Below are 27,011 nucleotides of genomic sequence, written 5' to 3'. Positions count from 1 at the left end.
AAGGTACTCAGAATGACCAGATTTATTACTAACACGAAACACAAAATAGACACAGAGAAAGGAAAGAAGCAGCTACTGTTGTCTGCTTCTCCCAAAATATGAGCTTTTTGAAGTTCTGTATAAATAACAGGGTATTCAACCAGATCCACCCTGCTGCTGCTATATCTTCCCTCCATCACACAAACAGTTCAAGTGAAAATAATCCCATTCTCTCTATATAGAGTCTTTGTGAACTATACATCAGCTGAACAAAGTACATCATCTCAGTGAACACATGTGATGGCCTTCTTCCAGGCTGAAATTTTTTTCCTATTACTGACTTATATCATGCTAGATACCAGCCTACGATAGGGTAAGAAAAATGGTTGCAATGCTGCTACGTCATGGAAAACACAGCAATGATAGCAGAGTAGCAATGTCCTAGGCTGCAACAAGGGAAGACATGCTCAAATGTCTTCAAATTGTCTACAGCAACAGTTATAGACACAGAAAGAAAAAGAAGAAAAAAAACCAAAACCTACTTTCCCTTAGAAAGCTACAGGTAGTCAAGGATCTCCAGCAAGATGCTTCCACTGCCAACACTTAAATAAGGTCTGGGAAGGGGTCAATCCTGCACCTGAGCTCCCCTGGGTTGGCCCTGCCTTCCCAGCAGGTGCTCAATCATTGCTTCAGGCCATGACTTAGCATTTCTGGTACCATAGTCCATGCACCATGAACAAGGAAGTCCTTCTGCAGGGCTTTGGTTTTTCAAAGGCATTCCTTCACCTACCAGTTAATAAAATGGAAAACTCATCTTCCCTAGTGAAAATTTTCTTTTATTGGGATATTTCTTTCAAACATATCTAAAATATATCACCCAATAAATCTAAAACAACTAAAATACCACTTACAGGAACAACCTGGTTATGGTCAAGCATTTGATAATTTTATTTGCAGAAGGTCCAAATCAGAATAAAGCACTTTTTCAAAGGTACTTGGTGGAAGCTGAATCTATTAAAACTATTTACTGAAAACATTAATATGTTCCTTGCTGTGAAATCCAGTTCTGCATTCTCAATAGAAAGTACATCAACCTCTTAAATAAGCAACCCATATAGGCGTGCTTCCAGCTTCTTGTAAGCAGATGAAGACTGAAAATACTCCAAATCTGGAGGTTGGGCCCAGCTGCTGCCTTTAAAAAAAGCATTTGTTTCATCCCAACATCCTTGTCAATATGATAAAAATAAATATTCTCACAATTTGGAATAGTCTTCTTCCCAAGTCACAGAAAAAGAATTAACCTTTCATTTGCAGGAAAGCACTCTCCAGTCTTAGAGACTGGCAAAGAAATAAGAAAAACTCATAAGAACTCATCAATAAAATAAAAGAATAAAAAAGAAAGAAAGAAAGAAAAGTATAGATGTGGTATTTCCAGCATAGCCTCTTGAAATAGCACTTGTCTAGAACTTTTTAGGTTAAGTATCATTATGATATTGAAAGAAAAAAATCACACAAAGGCGTGAACTTTTTGTAAAGTAAATCCTTATGTTTTCTGTATCCTCATGTAGGATTTAGAGAGAATACATGCAACATTCCATGTATTTTGATTGCCAGAATGCTGACTTCTACACCATAAATCAGCTAGCTATCAATAACAGTTCAGGGGAGATAGGAGTAAGTAGTAATCCAACACTAGTGCACATAAATCATCATATTTTAAGAGGAAAAAAAGCACAGGCACAGAAATGGTAATGACTCCTTCTGAAAGCTACCAAAGGCCACTTCTTAGTGGACTTGGTGTGCTGGGGAATCCTCCCTCCCATTCACAAGCAAAAAGCAGGAATCTCTCTCAGGCTTATTTGGAGGAAGGTGGGTGGAAGTAAAGTGTTCAGTGTGGTTTTAGCTTGCTCTGGAATGATTTTACCCCTGGAAAGAGGCCTAACAGAGCTCCCACAATGTGTCAGCTCCCTGAACTGATCTATGGGATCATGGTTTGGGAAGCTTCACACTGGGTCATCAGGAAAAGACACTGGTAACAGAGTTACAGACCCCAGTCAGCAACAGCACACAGCCTTAAGCAAAAATATCCTTACCAATTCTTCTGCATGCTGACATCTAAAAAACCCCACACAAAACAGCCCTAAAGAAAACCACACAGTAAATACTTAATTTAAACACCATGTGACTGGGCCAGGTCTCATAGCCTTTAATTGATATTCTCCATTAGCAGACAGGTCAGAGAGAGTGACACAGGATCCCTCCACAGGATAAGGTCCACCCCAGCCTGCTCCTGCCACCCAGCAGCATGGCCTGCCCTCACAGGCTGAAGGCAGGGCATCAGCTCCCTGAACTGATGCCATTTATCTGTGAGAACTTGGATTTCTGTCAGTAGCTGCATGAAAGAGCGAGGAGGAAGTTTTCCAAACAAGCATTACTTCTCCAGTAGAAAAAAAGACAGAAAATCCACAGAAAGACATTTCTGATGCATGTTCGTTCTACACCAAACTCCTAAATCCTCTTCGGTCTTTTAACATTTACAACTTTGTGCACTTCACAGTATAATTCTTATTAATTTTACATTCTTCTTCTGTTGTGCTCTTCATTTAGAGAAATCGCCGGACTTGGGACAGGACAAGCTTCTTCATCAGGGAAATGTGTGCCTGAAGAGCAGTACCATAAACGGACATTGGAAAAAAGCTGACATACTTTATGGTCACCATTTTATTAACCAAGTCACATGCATCCAATTTCCAGTGGTGTCAATATAATATTAAGCTTAGTCCTAAGATCACTGAGATGAAATAAACATGGGGCATTGGCTTTTTCTGAATACTAATGGATTTATTTATCTTTTCAGGTACAGATGTACCTGATATACCTTAAACAGTGTCCATAGGAGAAAGATGGGGAAGTTAGTCATTAACAAAGCTCAAAATAGTTTCCATGGCACATCTCAAATCTATGGTACCATTTAATCCATCTCTTCTCTCAAGGACTACTCAGCCTAGGAACATGAAGAACATTCCCTTGCCCTCAAGCTATCAACTCTGAATGCAAAGGTCTGATAGAATCAGTTTTGGGAGCACCTCAAATCCACCTGAAGGCTAAGCATCAGATATACAGAGGTCTAGGTGAACATGTAGCCTCTGAGCACAGCACACTGTTATTAAGACTCAGGATTTCAGTACTTCTACAAAGTGAGAGCTACACACAGGTAGGAAAAGCAAACAATTTAATTGAGTAATAGTTAAGTGTAGGAGGCAAATTCTTTTTTTTTCTTTCTTGTTTTTTTTTTTGTTTGTTTGTTTGTTTGTTTAAATTGCAGTATGTTGCTTCTTTCACCTTCTGTTTGGTAAACATTGCCCAGAAATATCTTTGAGATGTTTGAGATGTTTTTGTATCATCATTGAGATTATTCTCAGGAGAAACAACAAAAAAAAAGAGCTGAATCCATTCTAACCATAAGCTTACCTACATAGAAAAGCTCACTGTCCAAAATCACTACATATGTCATAATTCAATGCAATGAACTGAAGTGAAAAAGAAGGAGCTTCAGGATCTTGGAACAGCAAATTTTGCAAAGGCAGGGAAATCAGTGAGGTCGCACTCAAACACTTATGCTCAACACAGAAATAGCTCAAGTGAAAAATACAGATGTTCCTCAGCCTTTCCATTCCAAGTGAGAGGGGGAAAAAAATGAGTTAGGAAAGACTGCAGACTGGCTTGCGTGAATAAACACTTTTAGCAGCAAATTAAGAGGAAATTCAGGTGCTGCAAAGAGAAAAGATTAATTAGCAAAGATGACAGTGTCTCAGGGTAAGAAGTGTTGAAACTTTAAATTAAAAAAGAAAAAGTGGCCTCTGGAATTTGATGCTAGCAGCTGACCTGCTCCAAAGTGCGGGACAGGTTGCTACTTCAGCTGGAGCCACTGCTGTAGGTGTATTCTGCTCCCATTAGATAAAGCATAGGCAAACAAAATGAGACTGTTAGTCAAGGCTAAAAAGTTTTACACAGTGCTAAGCATCCAATCAGGCTAAAACAATGCAAAGACCTCAAGAATTGGAGAGAAAAGGTCAGAGACAGCTACTGCCAAGCTATTCTGAGCATCACAGCAAGCGATTTGGGCCAAAGTAGTCAATCTGAAAGCCTCAGTAGGTCACAGGCTCAGCATGGTGACTGTCAGTGTATTTCTGACTCTCATAAAGGGTCTGGTACTCCTCCAAGCAGAATAACCTGCTGTATCCTCTCTCACACACTTCCTGCCAAGCATGGGGCCCAGAGAAAGTTATCTGAGGAAGGTTTTCAGTAAACATAAGCTATCACTTCTATTCTTCACAAAGTGCTATAAAACAGGAGGAACAAAACTTCACTTGTAGCACCTTTGGAGCAATAGCTTCTTATTCTATCCTCTCTGATTACAGTTGTAGCACCCATAAGCTTCATCTCCACACTTCACTACTAATAACCAAAAGTGAGCAACTTTGTTAGAAAAGTGCAGATTCAGCAGCATACTTATTTCAACCCCACCTACCCATCCCCATAAATATAAATATGTTCCACAGAAAAAAAATCTGCTTTACTCTGCAACATATATACAGATTTTTAAAGGCATGTAAGACTACAGCCAACAATTATGTGATGAGTTTGCAGGTGGGAGGACGTTTTTAATAAAATGCTGTTAGTGTTGTTAATAAAACACACAGGTACAGGAAATCAGAATAACTGAAAAATGAATTTGATACAGTTCTGTACAATGTTTTTTGTAATTATATTCGTTGAAAATTTAGGAAATGAACAGTTCCTTGCTATTAACCAAAACGTTCTTGTAATCCTTATCCAAAAACTTGATGCAGCACAGGGCAAGTCCAACTGCTAACTGGTAGAAGTTAGCGTGGAATATTCTTTTTCTGTCAAACCATGATAGTTTGGCGAGTCCTGATATGGTCAGGTCAACAGGTCCTAAAATAAAGAAATAAACTTGCATATCTCTAGAGGTCCTTTCCAACCCCTACTATTCTGTAATTCCCTATATATGGCTACTTAAATTTTTCAAGGATGAAAATGGAATCTGCAGGTGAAACTTAATTTCACATACAGTCTCTCTACATAACAATATTTTTTAAAAATGAATTTTTTTGCAGAAAGAAGCAGAAATATGGACTGAATAACTAATAAAGAAATTCTTCTGTTACAGTTTTTTCACTATTCACATTATCCAAGCATAACCCAAGTTTTTCTGCTGTGGTGACCAGAATGCATCTGTAGTTTTTTTCTACTCTCTCCCTTGTTTGCTTCATCTTAACTAAAAAGTGGACAACAGGGTGTATATCAGACCTGCACTTGTCTACCAGTAGTAGCATTTAGTCACGAAATCAGCATAAAATTCAACAGGGAAGTAGATAAAAAATTTCCACAGACTCAAGTGTATGCATTTAAGTTATTAAGCTAGAACTAAAATAGAGATGATAAAAAACAGTCACGCCTATATAATCCTCAGATATTTCCACCATTCTGGCGAATATTTGCTGTTTCTGTAAATCTTCTCTCAGCACCTGTCAGAAGCACAGCCAGAAACATGGGGTAATAAATACATCAGCCTGCACAGATTTCCCATAAATCCAGTCAATTTGGAGTAAGCTAATTCCCCTCTCTGAGCAAGAGAGAAATTTACTAAAATTCTTAATCTGCTGTGTGCTGACACAGCACTGCAGAGCTTTGATCACCCTGCACTTCCCTGAGCTGCCAACCCTACGCTCAGCAGAGGAGCATGCAGGGAGCAAGGGCAGGAGCAGGGCTCCAGCAGCAGTGACACACAGCTCAGGCAGAAGGTCAACATTCAAAGCCAGCAGGCACACTGTAGTGGGAGGAGAAAGAGGTGAAGAATGTAGAATCAGAGTAGCCTGCATTTCTGGAGGAGTCGATCTGTTTTCGTTTTCCCCTCCTGCCTCTTCTTCTAACAGGCTTTTTTCCTTGGTTGCATATTTCATCATATTATTTGGTTCGTCCATCATTTACTTCTTTATTCTCCTTCTATTTTGAGCTCTACAAAACTTACGCTGTTTAAAGACAATATATTTTCTCAGCCTGGCAGAGTCAAAACTCACACAGAGCACTTGAACTGCCGTTTTAGAGCATGCCACATTCAACACAGATCGCTATAGATAAAGCCCCCATTAACGTTCAGAACTATTCCAGCTCATGCTAGGGTTTCTCCTGCAGTTCTAAAGTCTGACACAATTTTATCTACAGGCAGCAGTATTGACAATGAGCCAGAGAGCTGCTTAACTGAGGGAGAAAAATCTTCCAAGCAACCAGGTCTTTATTGCAAGGAAACATGAAGGTTGCAAAATTTGTCAGCTTTTCCTCAACAGGATGAAGGAAAAGGCTCATGTGGCTAAACTGCACCTGCTGCTTTCTTTCCTTAGCTTGAACTACAAGCCTCAGAGATACCCTTCTGTGTAAGGGCAAGCCAAATGCAGGCACTGATTGCATCCTGAAAATTAATGAGGAACCGTGGCAGTAGGCAGCCAAGAGAAAAAAATAAAAATTAAAAAAAAAAAAAAAAAAAAAAAAAAAAAAAAAATTGCCCATTCCTGCTAGTCCAGCTGCCCTGGGGAAAGAAAAAATGGAAAATGAAAAATGAAACTTCCAGTTAGTGTAGCCTCTGAACAGTCAGTTACTGTTACAGACTACGCCTGTATGCTAAAGAAAGTGTGATACCACTCAGCTTCCAGACCTGACCACTTGAGTATTTACAACCTTCCCAGACACACTTCCTCATTTCTACACCTTCCTGCTACCAACAGACATCGTGTCTGAGCAGTATCTGCAGTGCTGAACTGATGCTCCCATCAAAGGCATTTCAAAGGGAGAAGCAGTTCAGTTGCTGGTTATTCACCTCTTGGGACTTGGAAGGCCCTATGCTCACATTCTTTTCCACCACAAGTTTTCCTAGAACACTTTGCACAAGTCTCTTAAGGCAAGGCACTCAAGGAATCCTTCAGAAAACTCCAGAATGACTTGTGCACCTCAAACAGTGCTCAAATGGGGATCAGACATACTTTGCCCTGCTTCAGGGGGGAAAAAAGGCCTCTTCTCCTCCCTGTAAACCCTCAGCCTTGTTTCCCTGCTCCTCCCCAGCTCCCTGCTGCCAGCTCTCTACAAGACGCTGACCCACTACAGCAGTGAGAGAAATACCAAGCTATTTCTTCTGGATTGCTTTTCTGCAAATTCAACCAGTTAATGCAGCTGAAGGCAGGTCTGGTGAGCGTCAGCCAAAGGTAAGAAGCACATATCTGGGAGTAGGGAGGGAGAAAATGGAAACTCCTTGTCAGCTGCAAATTGCAAGACTGTTCACCACATGCTGCTGAGCCAAACTTGGAGTTTCAGAGAAAACACAGCAACAACTCAAATCTTTTTCATTAAAAATAACCTCAAAGAAAAAAAAAAAGAAAAAAGAAAAAAAAAGAAGGGGAAGAAAAACAGGAAAAATCTGCCCTTCAGGGAGAAGTGCGTGGTATGGCCCACCTACACTTCACAGATGTTGCATGAGCCTCAACCCACACCTCTCCTCTTCCCAAGGGGCAGCAGTCCCACACAGCCTTACCAGAATGGCACTTTTTGATACTGTGACATTTTACAGAATAGCAAGCAGGATTAAATGCACTTGATACAATGATTTGGTTTACAGGGTCAGGACACTCCCTGGGAAGAAGACAACTCAGCTTCCACTATCAAACTGCTTATGGGTTCTGATCCAGTGATGGGCAAATGTAAAACTATAGAAATTAACCTGAGAGAAGGGACCAAAGCCCTTGCAATAAGTAGCTCTTCAGTATGTCTGAGTTAAATGTAAAGCTGGCATAGTAGCAGCTTTACAGCTGCTTCACAATCATCCACCATGACAAGCCACCCATGCTTGGTAGTTTACATCTCGCATGAAATCCTCCCATTATTTTGGGCCACAGGAAATAAAGTTGAAACCAAAGCTACGCATTAATGTGGTATTACTCACTGTGTCACTTGCTTTACTCAGTTGCCCAAGAGCCAGTAAAGGTTAGAAGTCAATGAAAGGTAGATTGTGTTCTCAATTTTTTCTTAATTATATAGATTATAGTTAAATAGATATCGACATACACATGTAGACATACACAATCTTATTTTAACAGCTCAGCTTTTTAATGGCAAGTTCAAGTAAGAGCACAATCATCCTGATTGCATAGCTTTATTACAATGTGACATCTCCCCTCATCACAAAAGATAAACAAGATTAAAACAACTTCTCAACTGGGGCTGTAAGATTGTGCACGTTGATTGCAAAGCCCAGACAGAAAGGATTCAAACATGAATTTGACAACAGCTTTCCCAGCATACCTCATTTATAAGCTGTGACAGGACAAGTTCTGTAGGTGAGAGGTTTGTTGAAACTTTCCTGCCAGTTGATGTGACGACACAAATGAATTTTCTCTCACGTTTACCTGTTGTACTTCATTTTTTTTAAAGAGCAGCAATGAGAAATATACCAGTAAGAGCACCAGCTGGCTTCCTCAGGGCGTTGCCAACCACCCTGCAGAATTTCCCAAGGAGGTGGCAGAAGTGCATCACCTACATGTAATGATGCAGACAGAACCCAAAAAGGCAAACTTCTTTCCTTATGCATGAAAGGCAAAGGGCAAACAAAACAAGACTCTCAGATAAAAGTATTGAAACTCAAAATATTTTCACTTATCTTAAATAAAATGTTCAAGATGTCCATGAAATATTTTATTTTTGCATGTGCAGATTTTTACAGACTGTATCTCAGTAGGATTGTGACCTCTTCCCTACTATTGCTAACAGAGCATCATAAAAATTTAGTAATTCATATATGCATTGCTTGCTGTACCATTAATTTACTGTCTTTAGAATTATTGGAAAGAATAACCGAAGTTCCATAATTCAAATACTACAAAGTACTAAAATAACCTGAAACCCCTACTGCCATGAAGTATCACCCAGTCTGATATATCACTGAACTAAGAAAAACATGGTCAGACTTGATAAACAGAGCTGATAATAAGTTTCCTGAGCACTGCAAATGCCTCATTCAAGTACCATTGTCAGAATCGTGACTCCTCTATGGAAAACAGTGAAATTATTACTCAACTGTCAATTAAGCAGAACCTGTTAGGGCAGCACCTGCTGCATTCCCAGGTAATAAGCAACGCAAATTCTAAACTGGAGGTCAAGATTGGGTCTTCAACGCAAAAATAGGTAGCAGGAAAAGATAAGGAAAGATTCCAAGGAAGGAAAAGGAAAGCTACTAGTACCATTCAATGAGGAAGGAATGAAGGTGCAAGAAGTTTCTAGAACAAATGGAGGTCTCATCAGTCACACTCCAAATAACATCTGAATGAGAAGAGGAAAAATGCAGAAGGAAATGGATGAGGCAGATTTTAAAACATGAACGTCTTATTTTTGAAGAGTTCTTTCTAGAGCATATGTGATCTATTAAAACGAATTTAGTGCCACAAGGAAAAGTGTCATCAGGATAAGTTAATAACCTTTACCTGTAGCAGTGCATGGATAAATTCTGTGCTACAAACTATTTAAAAACAAAACAAAAAAAAACAGTCAGGGTAAGCACTAGTATACTGAAATGCTACACTAAATTCAACACCATATTACATTTCAAGTGATTACTCACTCCACCTTTTCCCCAATAAGGAAATCTCACTCTTTTCCATTTGCATTCTAGAATAGAGGTTTTACCAGATGAGGCAGATTTTCTTTGTCTGTATAGATCTAAATGCATTGCCTACATGCACTCAGTATCACAGAATCAGCAAACTACATATCACAATTCACTTTAGAAAGTACTCGGTTATTCTAAGTTACTCCACCTCCCTCAACTAGTCTGAAGATTCTTCAGAGTAAATCGTATTTCATTAACAATAATACTACCATCCATCATTTTTTTTTAAATATTATTCTATTCCTAAAAAAAACTGCTGTAGGTTTCTTTACTTAGCTAAAGACACAACCTTGGACATCTCACAAGTCTCAGCATTGCTCAGTCTCACTTTTCAAGGCACCAAATAGAGTGTGGACTGCAAAACTGACAGGGCACATCAGAATAAAGTAAGGATGCTTCCACCACGTGCTATTTGGAAAAGCAGCAGAACCTGGCCTTCACAACATCTGTTAGTACTTCACTTAATAGTATTAACATGCCATTCCTTTAAAAAGGGAAGAAGTTCAGTGACAACACTGACAACGCGTGAGGCCATTGCAGTTAACGTAGGTATCTAAACATTGTTTATTAATACACAGAGAGATTCCTTATTATTCAAGTTGTCCCTTTGCTTGGAAATTCAAAGCTTCACTTCAAAATAAATGAAGAGCAATGACTGCTGGTGAACTTTCCCTATTTTCTAGCCAGTTAATTTCCTCCCTCTGGTGAAAGTCTGCTGTGTGCCACATATCCTGCTTCAGGCTATTGCTGAGATGGGAAAGCTGTGGTTCCTTTCTTCCTATTACAAAGTTTAAAACCAGGAAATACATCCGTTATGAATTTTTACAAGTAAAACAAATGTTAAAGACATTGGCAGGAATGCTGGAAGAAAATTCCCAGGACCATAATGGCACACATGAAGCAAAAAATTAAAAATAAATTAATACAATGCTTCAAATTTATCGGGACGCACTATTAGATGCAACATTACAGACATCTGAACAGCATTCAAAAAATCAAGAACTCAGCATGTGGAGAAAAGGGCACCAGAAAAACATACGTGCAATTCATTTATTTTTCCACAGACTGTGCACACACAGGAATTCTGTAATCCTGAGGAAGACCTGACCCCATTCTCTCTCTTCCATCCTTCCCCTGGGGGAGGGAGAGCTTCTTATTACTACACTGCTCTACAAAAGGTCTTTAAAGGCCTTGCAGTTTAAAAATAGCTTTTAACAACAATACTGAAGTCAGAAGAGAGCCTTAGTTTACAGCCCAAGATATGCAACTTATTATAGTTACTCAAGCGACAAATGGCAGCAGTTCTGCTCAAGCCCATTGAGAAAATGTGAAACAATTTGGACTTTAAGCCCTGCAGCCTTAGCACAGCAATCTTGGCAAGATTAGACGCGGAGAGATGACTCATATATCAGTGTCCTGCAGCACTGCAAAGCCTCTCACTGTGTCTTAGTTTCGGCTGGGATGGAGTTGTTTTCTTCAGAGTGTCTAGTATAACGCTATGTTGTGGTTCTAGGAGAAAAACAATGTTGATAACACACTGATGTTTAAGGTTGCTGCTAAGCAGTGTTGTACAGAGACAAGGTCATTTGCAGCAAAGGACTCAAGGAGCTGGAGGGGAACACAGGATAGCTGACTTAAAGTGGCCAAAGGGATTTACTATAGCACATGACATCATGTGAAAAGAGTTTTGAAGGGGGTGGGAGTTCATCTCACTTTTGTTCTGCTGCTTGAAGGCCTAACTGGGCATCGGTCAGTCAGTGGTGAGCAATTATTTGTGCATCCTGTTATGTACATGTGTTAGTCATAACTATTATCTTTTTCCTTTTCACTGTCTTAGTAAACAGTTTTATCACAACCAGTTCTTTTCTTTCCCCTATTCTTTCTCCCATTCCACTGAGAAGGACAGGAAGTAAGCAAACGACTGTGTGGTGCTCAGTCACCTGCTGGGTTAAACCAGAACACGCTAGGAAGATTCCCAAACAGTTTTATGAAAAAACTGCCAGCACAAGTTCTATCAATCTCTGAGACACAATCCTCTGCAGCAGGAGTCTGCAGCTGGTCGCCGTCGCAGGAAAACAGTGCAGAGAGTTTGAGGAGATGATGGCATCACACAGATGAAAGGCAAGACCAGCCTTTCACTCCCTGGCCCTATGAAAATGGACAACGTAGCGCACTTAGTGCTGCTGCCAGCTTCAAGCATTCTTTTAAGAAGTGGTCAGACCCAAATGTCAGGGCTTTGCACCAAGCCCACCTCAAAACTGTTTTTGATTTTGGAGTCAGCAGTGACTGCAGAGAACAGCTTCATGCCAAAGTGACCAAGCCTCAAGTGAGCAAGGCACATGCATCTCTAGAAATACATCGCTCAGTCAATGCTTAACCTCCAAGGACAGTGATGACACCATTTCCCTGGGCTTGAGAAGGTTGAGCTCTCAAGTAACCCTGACTTAGTCCTTGTGCTCTCTTGGGGCTTCTTGTTCTCCTTGAACACTCTCACCAATCATGAAGACCTCTGAGGCCTAACTGGTGAATACTGAGGAATGGAGCAGTGATTGACTCAGCCTGCTCTGTCTGCTGCCCTTAATTCATCCACTCAGCAGCAGGCCCACACTTTCCTCATTCAGCATTTTCTGTTAGTATAACAGCAGAAACTCTGCTTATGACCCTTAATTTGCACACATCAACTCTGTTTGAACTGCAGCTTTTGTTATACCAGACCTGCATGCATGAACAATTCTGAATTCTTTTACTGCTTCCTCCTCTTCTATACAGCCTTTTTGCATTAGAGGTCTGCCACAAGTTCCCTGTTTAACTAGCCTGGCCTCCTGATACATCCACTCATTTTCCCTAGCATGGCAATGGGTTGTTCTTGTGTGTAGTTCAAGACTAGCCAGCTTTCATGAGATCTTGTACCCTTCAGATCTCCGGTGTGATTCCATATACCAGTTGTCTGAAGAAGTTGATGTCTGCTTATCTGAAGCCCAGGCTTTGTTATCCTGACATGCCTTTCTTGCTCCCCTATGGACCTTAAACATTGCTATTTCAAGGTCCCCGTGATGATGACTACAGCCAAAGCTGTCATTGATTATCACACTATTAACCACTTCTGCTTTCTCGGTGAACAGCAGATGCAATTAGGTATCATATCTATTTCACTCCTCCAATATCTGAACCAATAAATTAATCCTGATACTCTCTGGTTAACTTACGTGTCACTAGCAAATTTCAAAGCAGTTCAGGTCATTCTGGCCTGTGAGCCAGAGACTTCCTTAAGCTGTCTAAAAGCTTTGTTTGCCTCCTCCTCCTTAGATGATCCATAAACAATCCCATCACAATGTCTCTTTTACCTTACTGGCCTACTCCTAACCACGACACACAGGCTCTCAATGTGCCTGTCAGATGTCCCACAGAAGAGCTCCACTGCTTTAACATGCACTTAGAAGAATAATTCCTTGGATCCCTGCCTTTATTTTCCACCCTTGAAGAGCCATCTGCTGCTGTCCCCCAGTCATGCAAGCTCTCCCACCATATCTCAATTATTCCAGAAGTCATAGCCATTATCATACACATAGCATGTTCCAACCCCTTTCCCAGGCTGTGTTTTTATGTACATGCACTAGAGGTGACAATCCCCATCTCTGTTTTAAAAGGAGATTTCTGTTTTCCTTCCCAGGCTTACCAGCTAATTGGACATGATGTTCTTGCTCTGTATTGTCAGATGAGAATACAACACTAACGCTAGAGCTGAGTTGTCCTACAGACAGGGCAACAAAGATTCCTTGCCTCAGAGAAGTGGCAGAACAGATAAGAAGCATGATCACCTCTGCTTCATAGTGGGAGACAGAAGTATGGGAGACTGAGACAAACAGGAAGTTTGTAGTACAGAAACAAGACCTCCTGATGTCAGCCTTGTGCTTAACCACAAAACTGTTCTCTTCCCCTCTGACATAACTGTCCTGCATTTTTATGACCACACATAGTTGCTTTGAGAGGGCTGAGGAGCATTTACAGTCCAATTTCTAAACAAGCTTTGTTCTTTGTTCACAAATGGTGACAAGGAAGAAAGGAGCAGGATGAGAAAGAAGGTTGTTAAAGCCTTAAACCATTGCACAGCGTGACCAGAGAGGGGGCTTCTGACAGCAGCAAGCCAAGTCCATCATGCAGCTGCACACATGCTCCTATACCACCAGCAGTCATCTAAGCTAAAGACTCTGGGCTTTGCACTGAAGGGATATATTCACAAGCTCTGACCTCTGTGCAGTGACTCCTGGCAGAGAGGTGTAACAGCCAGCACTATCTAGCAGCTTCCAAATATGCCTTAGTTGACAGCCTTTCCCAGTTTTGGTATCATCCAAGCCAATGCCACAAATCAGAGAGGGAGAAGAATGGTGACATATCTTTGCTGAAGAGAAACACGGCAAAAAATGATGCTCAGCTGTTAACTCTCTACACTACTCTTTTTGTGTGCAATTAATTATTTTAAAAGCCTCATTCACTAATTGATATAAGTTCAACTTTGTCATATATTTTCAGTTTGTAGTGCATGCTGACATTGTCGCTTTGTTAGGCTGTACACATATAAACTGCTTACTTTTAGTAGTTCGCCCACTTCAGAGTACATCAACAACTTCTCCTTTCCCTACTTAAATTTAACACTGCCCAGCATTTGCTTAACTACAGTAACTGAATACATATAATTACTTGTTAGATTAAAAAAAGAATAAAGAAAAAAGAGAAAAAAAAAAAAGGAAGACTAGCACAAATACTGAAATGCATTAATCATATACTTGATGTCACTGCAAAAGAAAGATAAGTTCTTGTGGGCTTCTGTAGTGTAGAAGCTTTTCAATTGGTTGTGTTTTTACTTTTGGTGTTTGTGGGTTTTTGGTTTGGTTTTAGCCTAAGCTTCTCTAAACTTCCTTGCAGGTACAGACATGCTACTGAATTCTGTGAGTTCTTACTACTGACCAGGGAGGTGGAAATTGTGATGTCAAGACAAGATAGTTCTAAGTTTACTTCACCAGTTAGCATTCATCTTGAAACCAACCACATTAAGTTAATACACAGAGAGACATGAGGGTAAAACAGCTGTGATTAACATCAGTGAATATGGATTGACAATCCAATGGCTAGCAAAATAAACAAACAAATACATAAATAACAGTGATCATCTTTACTTTTTCATTTTTCCTTGCTACAGTATAACTCTTACACTTAAGATTCAAAATTTGACACAATGCTGCACACTGCATGGTATGAGTACCACTATTTCTTACCTATAGGAGACATGGTGAAAGGAAGAGCTTATTCCTTTGCCAACACTGCAACATGCTTTTTAATTAAATTCTGATCATCAGAGACTGACTTGCTATTAAGAGAAAAGTATTAACCACTTTATTTATTGCATTCTAAAATCCCCAAGCAAACAATAGTGTTTCACTTCCCCATTCCAAGTTCACATCATAAGCTTCATTAAAAGGTGTAAGCTGATTCCGGGACTGTGATTAAATCTGGCCACCAAGGCCATATCAATGCCCTTTCATTTTAAGGAACAGGAAGGAAATTCAGGATACGTGCTATTATAATGGCAGCAAAGATTTTATCATGTTTTAAGTATCTGAGAAACTGCTTGCACAGCTCACTGTAGATGACACTTCCAAATGTCCATCAGTTAGAAATAATGCCTCTGGTTCTTTAGTTTACAGTTTGGAGCAACGTTTACATCAGCTGTTCTGTGTTCTTTGTTACATTAAGTTTTAAACCCTGTGGTCCCGAGCACTCATGTGTTTCCATCCCTACACCTCATCCACATCAAATGAGGGAGGAAAAAAAAAAAAAAGGAAAAACCCACAACACCACGGCCTCAAATGTGTTAGTCGTGGAATAATCATCAATCATCCCCTATAGAATGAGTAAGGTGAAAATAGCAGCAAGCTGAGGTTGAGAGGTTGAATTAATGCTCTTCAGGAAGGTAAGATGTTTCCAGAGACCCAATAACACAGAAAGGAGACACACACATGCACAACGATTGCTATGTTGCAGAAAAAGGGCAGGAGGAGTCCTTGATAGTCTACTCCACCCCTAAGATTTCTGGATGCTATTGTGCAGCTGTTTGATGTCACATCTGGTAGCAATACACAGCACACCACCCAGCTTTATCACCCCTTGTTAGTGAGCACACCCAACCCATCATTAAAGTGTCAACAGAACAGCAAGAGTTCTGCATCCACGTGGAAAGAAACTGGCACAAGAGAAGTCATGCTGATAGGAACAGAGGAAACGCTCTGAGAACCAAGCCCAAAAATCAACCTTCCTTCTCGATGTAAGCCACATGTACTTCATTCATCACACCAGCATGAAACCTTGAACCTATTTGATTAGGGTTCATGGAAACACTAATGATATCCTGGCAACAATGATAAATTCCTTCTGTCTCCAGCTCTCCAGGAAATGAGGTGCCATTGAGGTTGTTACTCTCTGGAACAGAGTGAAAGCAGCAGAAATTCTAGCTTATGAGCTAACTCTCATGAGTATGAAGCCCAAAGCAAACCCACTGTACACACTCAGCTGGGTCCCAGACTACCTCGAAGATCCAGTCATCAGGGATTTCCACATGTTTGGCTCTAAATACATCAGAATCTTTTGCATCCATTGGCCACGTAGATACTTCTGGTAAAAACACAGCTATCACCACTGCAACAACAGCCAAGAAAGCAGTATTTTATACTACCCCCAGGAATCCGAGTCGAGGGGAAACAAGACACAGAAAACACAATTTTCACAATGGACTGTGCTCAGCACCTCTTACTATATTTAAGTTTCAAATGCTGGGACAAATTAACCTTGTGAATAATAACGCACAAATTACCTTGAGTGGCCATAGACAACATCTATGTCTTATGATACAGCTTATTCTCAAAGTGAAGGGGAAAAAATGCTCAGAACTTTATCACTTGCATTTAGACTATATCCAAACGTGTAAGCAAAAGGCCTACCTCCATTAATGTATTTTGGTATCTTCACTATGGGATTTTATTTTGCCAAGAAAACTGACAGCAGGAAGGAGGAAATTTTCTACCTATCTCTATATAAAATTACATCAGGCCTCTGCTTTAAATAACTGCCAATAAAATTACTTAGAACAAGAACTTGCCCTTATCAAAAATAAGTGCCATATGCTTGGTTTCTGACTATTAAGTAATTAATTGCTCTCAGAAGATACAATATAAATTTAAACTCACGGAGTAATTTTTCATCCTTAAATAGTCTGCCAGGGAAGACTTACAGGGGCTGTGAGAGCAAATACATAGGGATTCTACAGGTCATTTTATGTTCAACTGGCACATTTTTAGACTACCACACACACCATTATTTTGTTTCTCTTGGTGCTTCTTATAATGAAAATCCCCTATTCACATGCAGACTGTAACCTGTGTATACTATTTCCTTGATTCATTAACTGAAATTGACTAAATTGTCATTATAGCCTCAGATAAAATTTGTTTTCATAGACCTTGGGATCTTCACTGCAAATGAAGGTAAATGTCACGCAGTATTTCATTAGGTTACTAAAAGCATCTTTTTTTGTTAATGTTCCAAGCAGATCATTTGTCAGTGACTACGAAACCATTAAAAATATATGAGATGTGCTCCAAAAGTAATGCCTCCTATTTTATTACATTGGCCCACAATGTCAGAGGTGGGTGTAGGTAGTATGGCAGTAGAGGTTGAGCATTCTCTTCAGTATTCCACGACCTTTTGTTGCTCTGCAACAGATGGCAGCACAGGGGCAGTCTAGCAAAATGCCATCTGATATGCACGTGTGTGTAAAAGAAAGGTGTGCCATTGAATTCCATTCACTGATGCTTGCTTATGAGACCAGATAGATGATGTGAGTCCAGTGAGGTGGTGGGTGGTGTGTTTCACCAGAGGTCACAGCAATATGGAAAACAAGGCATGTTCTGGACAGCCACGCACAACTGTCACACCACAAAACGAAGAGCATCTCAATCAGCTTATCCATGCAAATCAGCAGATTATGACCAGGGAACTGTGTATAGGGCTGAATTTTGGCTTCAGTGCATTGGAAACGAAGGTAACAACATTGCAGTATTGTACAGTTTGTGCCAGGATGGCGCCACATGGTGCTCACACTGCACGTAAGTTAGTCAGAAGCCATGAAACCAATATGAGGCAGAACGTGACTGTCACATCATTACTAGCGATTAGATGTGGTGCAACCACTATGAGACAGAGTCAAAACAGCAAAAGGTCCACATAGTGGTGACTTGAGAATTCCCCATCAAAGAAAAAGATCAAGATGCAGCCCTCAGTGAATAAAGTGATGTGCAGATCTACAAAGATAGGAAATTGGTGATTCTTCTGGATTTCCTGGGATATGAACACATCATAAACTCTGATCACTCCATTGCAAAGCTGATAAAACTGAAGATTTGAACTTCCAGAGTCAGGCCAGAGAAGAAGACAACCCTTCTCTTGCAACACACTAATACAAGTAGCAAAACAGTTTGAAGACCATGGAGCACACTGTCAATCTTGGCTAGACTGTCCACCACTGTCCCCTTCTGACTTCCGCCTGTATGGGGCAATGAAAGATGGTCTGTGTGGGAAACATTTTTGTAGCTCCATAGAAGCAGCGAAACACTAGGTTACCTTGGCTGATACAGATTTTTGAGTGCAGCCTGCAGGCTCTTGTTCATTGTTAGTAAAAGCACATAGCTAACAATTGTGACTGCATGGAAAAATAGTGTTTTGTAGCTGAGAATTTGTTCTGTCAAACAGCGTTTTGTGTTTTTTGCATTTACTGTAGTCTCCATGGAAATAAATAGGAGGCATTACTTTTGGAGCAACCAGAGTATTTTGCCTCTTTGGAAGACCTATGTGAATACCAGATAACCTTTAAAGCTTTTAATTTCATTTATTAAGAAAAATGCTAAAAATTGCTTTGTAGAACTAAAAAACATTAAGAAATACAAGCAGATCAAGCTCGTTCGGACTAAGCCCAGTGTTCCTTAAATTTACCTTCACAGGATGGTGCAATCTTTAAATCCCTGTAAGTCCCAGAATATTAGGGCTTCCAACAAGTATTTGATTAAATAAATACAGAAAATACTAGTATTCTTTAGAGTTTTAGAGCAAGCATGGAAAAGAAGTCAGAAAATAGATACATGTTTGGTCAATTGTTATTTATGGTCTGGAGAAGGTCAGTGTTCATTCGTCAGCTACTGAAAAAAAAAAAAAAAAATTACATGTTTCTTTTCCATACAATGGCATTGTATTTCAGTGTCAAAAATGCAGTGTTTGCAATCTTTCACAAATAGAAGACACTGATGTCATTAATTTTATTTTAGCACAATGTACTGATCCCAAAGACTTTCTACCAATGAAACCAATGCAATAGATATGAAAGTAGTGATGAGATTTCTGTGAAGAGATGTTTTTCTTTACTTTTTTCCCTCTCCATAAACAAGTATATCTCAAAATGGAGGCTTTTGATACAGAAAGCTATTTGCCCAAAAGCACAGAAATCTGAAACTACATTCAAGCTTGCTATTTAAGACAGAAAAGTATATTTCACTAATTGTTTTTCACTTGATGAAAGAAAAGAAATAAAAAAAAAATCACTCTTCTGAGAGTAACATTTTGTCTTTAACCCAACACAAAACCAGGAACGGAGGTGCAGCATCTCGGCTTACCTGTCCCCTTTTTCCACTACTGCCAAGCAGAATTAAATAGTTAAAGCACTTTCTTTTGCTCCACTAAATTTAACACATTAACAAGATTACATCATGAGATAAACAGTCATAGCAAGTCCTTTTTTCCACAGCTATAATTGTCCTCTAATTTTAACAGGTAACGCTGAAAGTGATTAGAGGTTTGCAGCAGCAATTTAACAAACAAATTGAAATTTAAATTAAAATATGTTAAAAATCAGACAGTGACAGAACAAGCAAGCACCAGGACAAAGTGTTCAATAACCATGAAGATATTCAGTAAATAGCACCTTACACCTCACGCACTCTACTGCAGACACTGCATAGCAGTGCTTGAGGCTGCAAGCCCATAAGTGCTAATATTTTTCCTAGGAGACATTTTAACTACTCCAGTACCTTATAAACCTGATGTATTTGGGGCAGTTACAAGGAAATCTCTCAATGCTGAACACAAGTGCCATAGTTACTGCAGAGCGCATATGGATTCTGAGCAGCATCAGCCTGGGTCCTGGTTTAGATATGCCTGACAACTGACCACCTTCCCTCACATTGTTTCACAAGAAAATAAAGAATGAGTCTGTCCCCCGTTACCTCTTGCAAATCACAGATTAGTTACTAAGGAGTTTGAAAGCACAACAAAATAGCAGATCAGGAATCCATGCACTACGGGAAAAAAGCCTTGAATAACTGAATTTCCTTCTAGAAAAGCAAGCTTATTTGTTGTGTGTGGCAGAGCAGCTCCCAAGGTCATCCCTTGTAGGGATGTAGGAGTAGGAATTTTTGTTAGGAATTTTTTTTTCACTCAAGGGGATGGTGAGGCACTAGAACAGCTGCCCCCAGAGGCTGTGAATGCCCCATCTTTGGACGCATTCAAGGCCAGGTTGGATGGGATATTGGGCAGCCTGATCTAGTGGTTAGCAAGCCTGCCCATGGCACAGGGGTTGGAAGTAGATGATCTTAAGAATCCATTCTAACATAAAGCCATTCTATCATTCTGTGTCTTAATGGTGCAAATGATGCTCATTCACAGGTGTTCCAGGAAAGAAGGGACACCATCTTTGACTGCTTGCAAATATTATAGGATCAAGTATTGGGTAAATTTGGATTCTTTGCCTTCTTAGAAACATTTTCATTACAGTCAGGCATTTGGAGACATGAAAAGATGAAAAAGTCCTTTTGTTTTGGCAGCATTACAATTTGCAATTCTTTAACTTCTAAATTTCAAGCATCAAAAGCCTGAAATAATTTTCAAATATGGAGAGAACTAAACTGAGCATTCACTCCTCCTTTTCAGAAAGAAACCTTTTTTTTTTCCCTAGACAAGGTTACAGTCACCTTTTTCAAGTAATAAGCTTTATTACTTAAAAAAAAAAAACAGCAAAACATAATTGAGTGCATATGGCATACAGTAATCCAGAATATGGCTAAAAGCTATACTTGCAAGCAAATAGAGCTGGACTTATCTTTGAATCCCCACTGAAGTATGAAGTAAATTACATTAGAACACTTCGAAAGAACTTTTTCTTTCAAAAAACAGAAGTTAGGAATGACACTTGTGACATTAAAATGACAATGACATCACTATCTCCATTATAAATCACTGCTGTAAGGACTATTAAGTAACTCTTTTCAGGTTGAACTTTGACACAAGGTCGGAGTGAGATAGCATCAGTATCTTTCAAGGCTAGTGTAGTTGGGTAAAAGAGGGGAAATGCCAAGTTACACTCACTTTAAGGCCATTTTTCTTTTTTTCCAGAGGAGTCACAAATACTTGCATGAAACTTGTGCTCGTTGACTTGAAGTATTTGCAGAAATATGTTTAAAATGTGAGGGTTCTAGATCTTGTTTTTTAGTAAGATACATATAATACATAGTCAACAGGGAGAAGAACATCCTACAGAACACTGAAAAAGTAAATTACTTTTATTATTTTTTCATTTTCTCTTTGCAGAGCAAGCCTTCACATGATTAAGCTGCATCATTGCTTTCTTGGCAGCTATTTGCATTTGCACTCTGATGTATTATCATAAGACAGCTCTTTCATACTATTCTAATGCAGCAAGTCCCAAATGAGGGGTCATGATACCCAAGCAGTGTCACAGCTGTTATGACCAGGGTCACAAGCCCAACAAAAGTACACTTGTTTATAATGGCATCTGAAGTCACAAGACCAATAGAAGCAAAACTCGCATACAGGAGGCTTTTAAGTAGCTAATAGAAGAAATTATTTAAGGCAGGCTTCACAAGAGAGTCTTACGTGATGCTGAAACAAGATAAATGCTAACTATGCTTAAGTGGCCATTAATAATGAATACTTGTGCTTTATCTGCAGTACTGTGATATCTACATTCCTAAATTATAAACTAAATCAACTCACCAGTGTCAGTCAGTTGGCAACTGCCAATATTTACTGAGAGGAACTCTGGAAACCTGAATGTTTTTGTTGTTTCAAATAAAATAAGCGTTGTTTTATTTGATATTATTGCTCAAAAACAAAAATAAAATTCCAGATGAAGCATTGATGCAAATCAACAAAAATCTTAACAAAGGCTAGAAACAAAAACTCTTCCAGAGAGTTCACCCAAGCTACGTGAACCTGTAACCTGCTGCATTTACTCAATTTCTAGGACACCGCAGACACCTCTTCAGTACGTCTAAGTTTTCAAGTCATGTTCCCCACCAGAAACAGATGAGCAGAGCAACACTGCTAATATCAATATTAAGGACATGACACTTGAACAATGCATGTCTTATTTCAGATTGGCTCCAATCCAGTCTCGTGACAGAGCAGAGACTGGGAGGTGAGGTAGTAAGTACGCTCTAGGCATGAACTTTCTGGCTTTGTGTCAGATGAAAGGAATCCAGTTTGTGCACTCCACAATTGTTCCACAATATGGATCAAGGCTGCACGTTGTTAGCCCTGACTCCTGATCATCTATGCAATTCAAGAGTTAATTCCTCAGCCAAACTAAAATGCTAATGTGGCAAAATGAATGCCACAGGAAGACAGAGTGCAAAGCATCGCATCCACATCTACAGAATCTTGTGGGATTAACTTTGATTAATTGAAATTTGTTAACGCATTGCATTTTGTCTAAATGAAGGAAGAAATACTAAATACGAGAAGAAAAACTACATGCTCAGTATGCCTCAACTAAAATGGGATTCATAAGTGCATATCCCTTCATCCTTCCTCCCCTCCAACACAGTTGGGAATTATTTTCTTACAGGGGAAACACAATTCACAGCAATATCATGGAAAGTGTGGGTTGCTAGAAAATGGAAAGAAAAGCCTATGCCTTCTGTTGCACGTTGTTAAATAAAATATGTTCACACTTACAATTTAACGATGTTAAAAAAAGAGTTGGTAAAAGCATGAGCAAACTATTGGGAACTGGTCTAATTTTCACTCTGCTTTCATTTCCAGATTTAGGGGCATGAGCCTATGCAATAATTTTTTTCTCTGAGGTTTAGAAGGACATAAGAAACTTACTCTTTTTAGCTAAAAGTTAGATATATTATGGGCTGGTGTGTTTATTTCTGAATAGTACTAAGTACCTCTCACTCTGCAATACATATGTGGAGAAGTTGAGCAAAACCTCATCAAAGCAGCTTTTTTTGGAACTTCCACAGAAGTAATTGCAGATGTTCAAACTCAACTGAAATTTTCAAACAGAAGTGACAGATTCTCACCCACTTTCACAGTCCACTAAACATCCTGACCTGACGTTAGGATACTACAGACACTTAGCAATTTTAATTTCATTCATCAACTAGAACAAGAGAGTTAGAAATTCTCCTTTACAGCACTGTATGAAATACGTATGTACACATAAACTAGTGTCTTCTCCAAGAAGAATGGAATATGGAAATATGGAATATGGAAAATACAAAGATGGAGTAATTTAATAGCAGAATATCCATACCCTAGGCTCTCACAAGGTGTATCATCCCGATGAATCAACTATCTTCACTTGAACACAACAAAGCCTCAGGATTATGATTTTAAAACGTAAAATCAAGTAAATAAAGTGTTCACTGTAATACCAAATTTGCCTCAGCACTAGTGCATCTGAAGAAGAGAAGGAAGATCTTGCAACTAATACACAGACTCACAAGCATTAAAGGTCTTAAAAGAAATGCAAAAGAATGAAATTACTTCTTTAACTTCATAGTGATATAAGCACCTCAGACATCCCTAAAGTTCTGCTTACCCAGACAGAAACTTTGTATTTCACACACTTAAAGACAACTTTAAGATAACAGATAACTGCAAACCAAAAAAGTTGCATTTCTAGGGCTGCACAAATGGAGTTTGAAGTAATCAGTTGAGGTGGGAACCGTCATTGCCATCACATTCATTAAAATTCACCACTCCAAAATCTCTCTCAATGTCTCTGTCACAACACAAATTTACTTTCTTCTGATTTGTCAGTTTCCTCCACTAATTTATACAAAGCAATGAACTGTCACTGTGAGTGGCTGCAGAATATCACAGGTAAGACGTGGAAACATCATTAAATATTTGGAAGTTAAAGATATATCTAACACCCCATTGAAACTAGAGTGCCAGCTTTTTGAAAAAAACACAATAGAAAACCAAAAGTATGTTTGGTGAAAGAGAGTATTTGTTATCTGTGAAGAGCATTAAGTCCTTATTACCTTTAGAGCAGCAACTATTTTTTTTCCTGAATCTAAACATCTACCTTTGCAAAGGACACAAAGGGACCTGAAAGGGAGGAATTACACTTCCAAGTAGGGAAGATTTTTAGGCTGGCTTACACTGGTGCTTGATCCTCAGAGAGGAAAGTGGAAACAAAACAAGCCTTAGTCCCCTCTTGCAGCCTGTGTCATGCCACTACATCATTAGGCCAGGAACTCAGCACCACAGCATCACCCCTCATCCTGCCTCCTCGTTTCTGGCATGTTCCCTCCTCCTGCCTCACACCTTGACAGTTCAGCGTGTGGTCCCTAAAACACATGCAGAAGGCAGCAGATGTTTTATGTCACGTGAAAATGTTATGATGTTTCTCGAAGGAAAAGGTAAAGCTTTCATTCTAGTAATAACCATTCAGGCAGCCAAGCCTTTAAAAAAGGGTCACAACTGGGTAGCAGCAAGTAAAGTAATGGCATAATCAGATCAATCTTACTCTGTAGGCTATTTTATTCTTCTTTATGTGCTACTTGCATACATCACCTAATTTACCTTCCAAGGCTGATGATCAATTTAAAGATGCTGTTGTGTCAAATGAAAAGAAATACGAACGTTACAGAGAAATTTCAGTTGAACAAGAAGTCAAAGTTTAAAACCACTTCCAGCTGCGGACCCTTGGTCTGCAGACATTTCTGAGCACACAGCTAACATACAGCATGAGTAATAACAGCACATGTTCTAAAATAAACCTTTGTTCTTACCAGACAGCACAGCTGACTTGCCTTGTTTAGGGCTTCCTCACCCCAAAATCCTCACAATCTACTTCTGAAACCAAAAATCATTCTTTCTACAAAACACTGCCTGTTATCCTCTTGCAGCTGAAGAAATCACCGCTGGAGATTGAGAAGGACAGGAGACTGAAAATCCCAAGGTGTTTCTCACTCAAACAAAGTGCCACGAAAGACTAAGGGATAAACCACCCAGCCCACCCCATGATGTACACTGGGTGCAGCTGTCCTGGTGGTGTCCAGCCCCTTCTGCAGCTGGAAAGCTGTGGCATCCCACAAGTCAGAGAGTAAGGCTTCCTTCAACATTTTTGAGTGCAGTCCTTCACAACAAGCCATTTTGTAACATCAACACTGGCTTGCTTAAGAAGTTTGCAAGTGGAGTATGGTACTTCCAAAAAGCTTGACCTTTCCCTCTGCTCAAACATAAAAGAAGCCCTTACTGGCAAGCTCCCAGGCAGCTGCAAATCCACAAAAGGAGCCCTTACTGGCAAGCTCCCAGGCAGCTGCGAATACACCACCAGTACGCATACTGTGAACTGCGGGGCAAGAGCTACCTTCAGCCTTGCTGAGTTCCAGCAAAATGCAATCTCTGCCCATGACGGATTCTTAATGCTTACAGATAACAGTATTGAGGACAGGTTTAACTGTGTAAAGGCTTTAGTGCACTAACAGATCAATTCTGCAGAAAACCTGACAAAGCACAGTACTAAAATTAGATATACATGTGAAGATCAGAGCCCTACTCAGTTTGACCAGAGCAGATTTCCCAAATACTTTATAGTTGCCTTTACAATTACTGTTCACGAAACACGCATGCAAAAAAAAAAATGCATCCAATTCCATCTCTGCCATTGTTATGATTACCAACTTCTGCCACTTATAATGAAAACTACACTTCGAAATTAATCCAAAAGGAAAGATGCAAAACTATTACAGCACATTCTCTGTACATATATGCTCCAAGCATAAACAAGACACAGTACCTGTATTTCAGATCAGTTTTTAAAACTTATCCCAAAGGTACTGCCAACTAGGCAGTTTTAGAAGTGCTCTGCAACAGAAAAATCAGTTTTACACAATTTAACTCCTAACAGACAATATATACAAGACTTTGTAAAGGTGTAAACAAATGCTGGCTGTTTGATTTTGCATTAAAAGTCAATGCAAAATGAAAAGTGAAAATAGCTGAGGGCTGCTAGGCCCACAGAGGCAGATGTTGTTGGTATGGCAGTAGAGGTTGAACCTTCTCACCAATTTTGTTACATCTTGTTGCCCTGTGACAGATGGCAGCAGCGGGGCACTCGTGTAAAATGCACCTGACATGGCAGTGGTCATGAAGAGAAAGTGTGTCACTAAATTCCTCCATGCAGAGAAAAAAAATGCACCCATTGGCATTCACTGACACTTGCTGAACGTTCATGCAGACCAAACAGTGGATGTGAGCACAGTGAGACAGTGGCTGGTGCATTTCAGTAGTGGCAACAGTGACAGTGGGTCACCTCCACTCATGTAGATTTTTAGCAGAGCAGGATGCAGGCTCTTGCTCACTGCTGGTGAAAATGCATAGCTAGCAGTAGTGACTCCATTGAAAAAGCATTTGCAGATGAGAATTTACTCCATCAAATAGTGTTATTGAGCTCTTTGTATCTGTAGCAGTTTCCATGGATGTAAGCAGGAGGCATTGCTTTCAAAGCAACATACATACAATTTTGGTCAGAGCATTAGCTGCATGCAGTTAGTTGCTTGCTGTATTTTGCACATCTTTGAATACAGCTTGGCTTTTCTGGCCATTAAATCTATTCTGCAAATACCTAGATTTTATTTCTTCCCTTTAAACTTTTAAAGCAAATTTGCAAGAATATCTCCCTTCCATACATTGGATTCACCTTTTTCATAAGCTTCAAAAACATTCCTTAATGTTCTGATAAACACACCGTCAGCAACATAAAGTATTTTCTAAACTGTCAGCATAACCCAGCCTTGTTTAACAAATTAATAGTGTGGATCTTAGAGCAGCTTTATAGAAAGCATGTTGTCTTCCATTCTTTAAGTTAATGCTATCAGTTATATTCACTGTGTTTAAAATGGTTTGGGGAATTTTCTGGATTTTTTTCTTTTTCTATTCT

This window comes from Tetrao urogallus, assembly GCF_951394365.1.
Source record: "Tetrao urogallus genome assembly, chromosome: 3".
Classification (NCBI taxonomy): domain Eukaryota; kingdom Metazoa; phylum Chordata; class Aves; order Galliformes; family Phasianidae; genus Tetrao; species Tetrao urogallus.
This window is presented reverse-complemented; position numbering follows the sequence as displayed.